This window comes from Triticum dicoccoides, chromosome 2B, assembly GCF_002162155.2.
Source record: "Triticum dicoccoides isolate Atlit2015 ecotype Zavitan chromosome 2B, WEW_v2.0, whole genome shotgun sequence".
NCBI lineage: Eukaryota > Viridiplantae > Streptophyta > Magnoliopsida > Poales > Poaceae > Triticum > Triticum dicoccoides.
Window position 1 is genome coordinate 93,189,536 of NC_041383.1, and position 7,394 is coordinate 93,196,929.

Sequence of the window (7,394 nt, forward strand, 5' to 3'; positions counted from 1 at the left end):
ATTCTGGACAATTTTTATCAGATTCATCGTGCACGATCGATCATTTGAAATTTTCTTTGACCAGCAGCCTAATTTCGCAGTTCCTCACAAGATTTGTATTGTAAGTTTTTGGTTTCAACGATCATAGCTTCACCTCTCTTTGAACAACAGTCTATTGCACTGACGCCGCCATGTCGAGCTCCTCTGTCCTCTGCTCAAAGCCCTCCTATTCGTCTCTCTCGACGCCGACGCCCTTCCCCTTGATCTCCTTGCCCGTGTCCTACTACACTAGAGTGGTTTCCGACGTCGCTCATCTCGGCCTACTCTCTGTCGTCCTCCTACTGCACTGATGCTGTAATGGCGTGCACACTGCAGTTCGTCGTGCCGCCGACGGGGTCGATCATCTTGGCCTCCTCTCGGCCTCCTCTCTCTTGTCCAACTACACTGGAGTCATTTTCGGCGTCGATCATCTCGGCCTCCTCTATCGTCCTACCGCACGGACGATACCATGGCGCGAGCACTGCATTCTCCTCCCATGTCCACTGTCTTTGCGCGAGCACCGCAACTAGTTCACCGACGGTGCCGCTCGTTGTGCCGCCGACGGGGTCACTCGCCCACGACTCCATGCTCGTCATGTCGGACATGGCGCCACGGCCACTATCCACCGCAGTTGTCATGGTCCGGCGCACACTGCATTTCTTCTCCCCCTTCCTCTGCTAGCTCTTAACCCTGTGTGCTAAGTGCAAGTACTAGCTCTTAATCATACCCCATGCAGGCAACCAAGCAGCGTGTAGTTGTATGTGCCGAGACAATGCAGGCAACCAAACTACATGCCAATGTTGATCCCCTAATACAGGAAGTCCATATGCAGGCAACCAGACAACCTGCAGATGTCACATGTGAGGCCCTTTTTCCAGAGTCAGACTGGATTGAGATGTGTGTGCAACACAGATATTATTTACTACTGCAACCAAACACGGCCAAAAGCAGCCGGCCCTCCCCGCTGTCGTTGGCTTTGTGCTGGCTTTGCCCAGCGGCTCACCATGGCAGCGCCGAGAGCAGAAGATGTAATCTAGGTCTCTGGCGATGCGATAGGAGAGAACAGAGAAATTCTACTTGTTAAAGTCACCCCTGAAACCACCCGCCGTGTATGAAATGAACATTGGTGTATGATCACAAAATGCTGAATACTTGGCACTCTCCTGGCCTTAACTAGAAAAGGGTATCTCTTCTTTTTATTTTTATTTTTTGTGCAAAGTAAAGGGTATCTCAAATGTGACTCATGTTTTGGATCAGTCAATTGATCAGCGCCATGTACAACGCAGCCCGCAGCTCTTTTGTCTTTATTAGTCTCACGTTGAGCAACATCTTTTGAAACTTATAATGAGAACAAATTTTTTGTTATCCAACAAGAAAAAATAAAATCCTAAAATATAGTAGATCACACAGGAAAGTGCATAGGAGCTCCCGGGTGTCACACATCTCTATATGAATATAGTATTAAAAAATTACCAGAAAAATTCTAAAAATTCTGAAATTTTAGTTATCAAACATGGGTGCCCACTGCAACTCCGCGTTTAGTTTCGTGAGCAATGGATGCCCGCGGTATCTGTGGCAAAGAAAATTTGGTTTGACGTAAGATCCATCCAAATATATTTTTTAATACATAGTAAATTTTTAACTTTTTTTCCGAGAATACCACAGGACCCATTCCTCAGGAAACTAACAACACCGGAGTGGAATGAGCACTCATGTTTGGTATCCAAAAATTCCAGAATTTTCAAAAAAGATCTGATACATTTTTTAATATATGTTCATATAGGGATGTGTGGCACACCGGCACCAGAGAGCTACCAATCTGGTCACCCACTCTTTAGAAAGAAAGGAAAAAAAGATAGCTAGATCACACACAAACGAAGGGAGGAGGGGCCGTGCGTATCCTTCTTTCCATCTCCAGTTGAATCTGCCCTTTCCATTAATTACCTGTAGACAACATCATTCCGAGTGTCAGATTGGCTTCTCTTTCTGCATCTCCGTCGCTCCTATGACAGCTGCGCCAGCGCCTTGACAGCCAGCGTGACGAGCGGGCTGCCGTACCCTCTCCGCGCGGCTAGGTTTGCCGCGGTACACGGTTCCTACGGTGCGACTAGGCGGTCCAAGAACCGGTCGTGCAGCAGGGGGAGAGGTCACGAGTGGGTCGCTGGGAGGAGAAGGTGCCGAGAGCCCCGGAGGCAAGGGACTCGAAGAGGGAAGAGAGGTCGGAGGCAAACTGCTCTGCGCCGCCGGGGGAGAGAAGATGATGGTTCATGGGAGAGAGAGGTGGGTACAGGTGGGCCTTTTAGTTCGGTTTGTTTTGAAAAAATAGTAGACGAAAAAACAGGAAAAAAAATAAACCGTCCAAGTGGCACATTTAGCCGGCACCAAAAGTTGAGGAAAACACTATATAGGGTAAAATGTAACGCACATTTAATTAAATAAAAAAATAGCTAGATGAGAAAATGTTTGTCACAACCCGACACTTGAAGGTAAAAAGTGAAATTTAACTCAAAATAAAATTCTAAGAGGGCTAGACCGGAATCTTCGAAACTGTTCATGTTCTGTGGGTTCAAGGTTCCGGTCATGAAAATGCGACCCAGGCGGGCATCTCAAACGGGCCTCAAAAGTCCGGGCTGACTAGCACCCCTCATATCCAGCCCAAACCTAGGGCGGGTATGAGGACGTCCGGGCGCATCCGCCACGTAGGACCGACGATGGGGTCCCACGGGAAAACACTCCGAAACCCGACGGTCTGAAGCTCATGTCCTCCATCTGATCGATGGCGCCGCTCTGGCGGGCTGCATAGTGCGTAGCCCGGCTATTTAAGCCGACCGCGGGCACCGAAACCCTACTCGTCCATGTTTTGCCACTCCCATCCGCCGCCACCGCTGCCACTTTTGACTTGCTATCCTCCACCACTAGTCGCCATGCCCCCATGCCGCCGGGTAAGGAGCTACCCATGTCTAATGTCGGAGCGCTAGCTGCAGCTCCTTGAGCATATTCGTGCAAGGTGTGAAGTCTGGATCACCACGGGGCTACCTCCAGACGTGGTGGATCTGGAGGAGGACTTGGAGGTGGAGGAGGAGGAGGACAAGGAGGAGATGGGGGACGCTGGGGACAGTAGGGACACAAATCAGCAGGCGGAGCAACAGGCATCCTAGATTTCCTCCGGTCGAAATCAGAGGCGGAGGCCAACCGTGCGATGCCGTTTCAGGAAGCGGAGCACGCCGCAATCTTCAACGAGATGCTCGCGTCTATGGACGAGGAGGAGGAGCCGGAGCTATCCTATGCACTCATCTACCCGCCGCCCGGCACCAACATCGTGGACATCTTCGACGATGAAGCCTAGGCTAGGGTAGTACATAGTATGTAGTGCGTAGGATTTCTTTTGCATAGTTTGTATGGATCTAGGGATGAAAATGAGGTATTCGGATGCATAGCACCAACTATGAGGAGTGACCATTCAGTGCCCGCGGGCGTTCGAGGGGTCGAATTGCCAAGTCCGGCTGTAGATGTTCTTAAAGAGATATCACAGGGGCATGACAGCCCGGGTATATCCTTCCTACGGAGTACTCCCTCCGTCCGGAAATACTTGTCATTAAAGTGGATAAAAAAGGACGTATCTAGACATATTTTAGTTCTATATACATCACTTTTTATCCATTTTGATGATAAGTATTTTTGGACGGAGGGAGTAGTGTCCAAGTCAAGTCAACTTGGAGCACCTCCGACGCGAACCCTTGAACGGGCACATTATTTTTTCGTGGATTAGTCCGGACTCGAGCGTGGACATGAACACAAGAGCCGACCATCCAAGTAAGTTCTCTAAATGGTTGTCCGGGTTTTTTTTAATCTGCGAGATTCTAATAATTATTAAGGAAAAATCACCCGCAAATAGCATAAAAATAACCTAGTACATCAATAGTTCAAATGTAAATATTACATCGGAGATAACCAGATGTTCGACAATTTTTTTTGAATTCAGCAATACTCAAGTCAGAATCTGCACATGTCTTCTGACACACTATGTCCTTGAGCTTCTTCTCAATGTATGAACATAAATGACCCAACCTCAATCCTGTGGTACAACACATAGACATCCGGGCTAAACAACGTAATAATTATCAAGTTGTAACATTGACTGAATCGATGAATTGGTGAACATGTTGAGCAACAAGAAGTAAAACTTACGATCTTCATGGTTGGCGAGCCTGGTGGTTAAATTCTCTTCACTTCTGCAAGTGGACCACAAAACTTAATGGCGGAGTTGGAGATGGTGTATCACCAATGGGCGAGCCACTTCATATTGCATTTATAGATCACATGCAAGTCGTAGGGCGTGAAGTGCTTGTGCTCATGAAACAGGTCATGCACATTTGTAGAGCCCTATTTCCTCATGTCTACTAAGTCTGCAGATGCCAGATGCGACCTTTCATGCATTGCACAATAATGCATACTCCATCAACAAGTACCCTGCTATCGTGTTTATTCTAGAAAACAACAAGAAGGTCAAAAAAAAAGCTTGATGGCTTTGACTGAACACCTACCTGGTGTGGTGTCTGCCATGAACGACGCCTACAAGGGCGGGCATACCTGGTTGGACGACGACGTAGTCCAAGATGGGTATGCAGTTGGGTGACAGCCGCGAACGTCTCTCAATACTTGGGTGGCGGCTAGAGAGGTACATCAACGGCGTCGGACGAGTACGGGGAGGATGGGAGAGCACGAGGAGCATGGACAAAGTGGAAGAAAAATGGTCCAGAAGAGGGATTTGAGCGAGCCAAGGGTGTCGGACCCGTACGCGGCATGGATCCGGATGCGCATGGACCTCTCCAGTTTGCGTCCGATTTGCAAGAATTCAGACATGTAGACACGTTCACGAACAAATACGGTTCAGATTGGATGGCAAATACGCCCAGATTATTTGGTTCCGGACGTATGCAGAAGTTTTAAAGGACAGTATTGGAGATGTCCTTATTGCACTTTACATTAATGTAAGGTGTCCCCTCTACACCAACATCATTTCATTCCAATGTCAAACTGGACTAGAGGATAACGCACGCTTTGCCGCTCTGTTTTTCGGTTTTGGAATTAATTCTATTTTTTCTCAAATTTATTATGGCTAATCACATTTCATGTGCACCACAGAGGCGGGCGAGTAAATGCAGACTCCTGCAGGCATATTGAGTTGGCCATGTAGGCCGCTCCTTCCTGTTTTGGGGCGAGTTTAATTTGGTTTTTAATTTTCTTTTTTCTCTATTTTTTATTATTGTTTTTATACATGTTTTCTACATTCATGCATATTTTCAAATTTATAAATATTTTTTAAAATTCAGGAACATAATTTAAGTTGTTAAACATTTTGTAAATTCTAAAGTGTCTTCTTCAAGATGGTGAACTTTTTCTTAAATTCCATGAGTTTTTTCTATTCATGATTTTTTTAATCTGTGAATTCATGACCATTTCAAAAAAAATGTGAGCAATTATGAAACACATGAACCATTTTAGTATTCATGAATTTATTTTTCATATTTGTGGCGGATTTTAAATTTACACACATTGCTTAAATTCAAGATGTTTTTTGAAAATGTGTGACCATTTTTGGGAAATTCATAAAAAAAGAAAATTCCTGAATTTCCTTTTGAAAAGTGCCTGAATGGAATGTCGGTTTCGGTATTATCATGTTTCGTGAATGTCGGTTTTGGTATTACCCATGACCCCATTAAACCCTTATAGGCTGGGTCCACTTACACGGAAAAAAAAGGAAGCACTCCTAGACCTCTATTCCTAGGGAGCTTAGTGATATTTTTACTTTTTATTCATGAATTTATAAAAAATTATTCATATTTTTGAAAATTTGGGAACATAATTTAAGTTCTTAAACACTTTTCCAAACTATAAAACGTTTTCTTCAAAATTGTGAGAATGTATTAAAAATCTATGAATATTTTTTCATATTCATGAACTTTAAAAATATTTTTTTTTGGATTGATGAATTCATAAATATTTTAATAAGGCATGAACAATAATGAAAATTGTGAACATTTTTTAAAATTCATGAATATGTTTTTCATATTCGTGAAGGACTTTCAAATTTACGAACATTATTTAAATTCAAGAATATTCTTTGAATTTTGTGAATATTTTTGGAAATACAAGAAAAGAAATATTGTTAATGTTTTTAGTTTTTTTAAAAAGTGTTTGAAAATGTCAGTTCTCATATCGTCACGTGGACCAATGACCCTATCAGACCCTTATAGGCGGTGTCCACTTCCAGGAAAATACTTTGAATCTCAGGCCTCTATTCCTAGTGAGCTTAGTAATTGTACGGGAGATCCCTTCCATGTATCGCTTCCATTCTCTCCCGTGTCCTCCATTTGCTACCACGCTATATACGGTATAGTACTAGATCAGTGGTGGCGCGTGTTGCTGCGCTCATCTATTTATTCCATAGAATAATAGGATTTTTTTTTCATATAAGCAAGTTGCATTAAATATCTAATTGAGTTGTGAGAAAATTAAGAAAAGTAAGAAACTTAACTTTCTAGATAAATAAACAGAGCACCAATATTTGCAATTCATAGGATAGTGCCATGAAATATAAATATGTGATTATAAGGCTGGTTGTAATGGGGAGTATCATATACTAGTATCATGCATATGATACTAGTGTATGATACTACCTCCCTAATGCATAGTATCATATTTTAGTATCATGTAGTACTCTATTTATTACCATGCATGACACAAAGTAGCATAACATTTATTATGATACAGTATCATGATATGATACTACATCCTTTCTTTCTTCATTTAATGCTATGACATCTCATCAGAATTGTACTACCATTATGACCAGCCTAAGAGCATCTAATTCACGTGTTTTTGTGATCATCCATAATGACAAAATGATGACACAAATATCTGTGAAGATCTGTAGGGTACAAGTATTTGAGAAATTTTCGAAAACAGTATTATGATAGTAGCATGGTCCATCATATATGGCATTAAAAATGAAAAACGGTGTACACCAAGCAACTACTTCTCTCATTATCTGAAGAGAGCATAGCATAGGTAAGAAATCAAAACATAAAGGTGTACTATAGACGCCACTTCAGTTTTGGCGATTCCGAAAAATGCCACTGCAATTTCTAAACTAAGAAAAATGCCATCCAATTTTCATGTACGTTTATAGATGCCACTCCAGCTATTTGAGGTCATTTTTTGACAAAACAATTATCTCGTATATGTCCGTATTTTCCTCCTGGACGAAAATACCCTTGGCCCGAAAATCCTCAAAACCAAAGCCCCATATAAGTAGTCATCGGTACGTGGAAGTGGAGTATATGCTTCCGAGCTTAAATGTACCATGATAAACA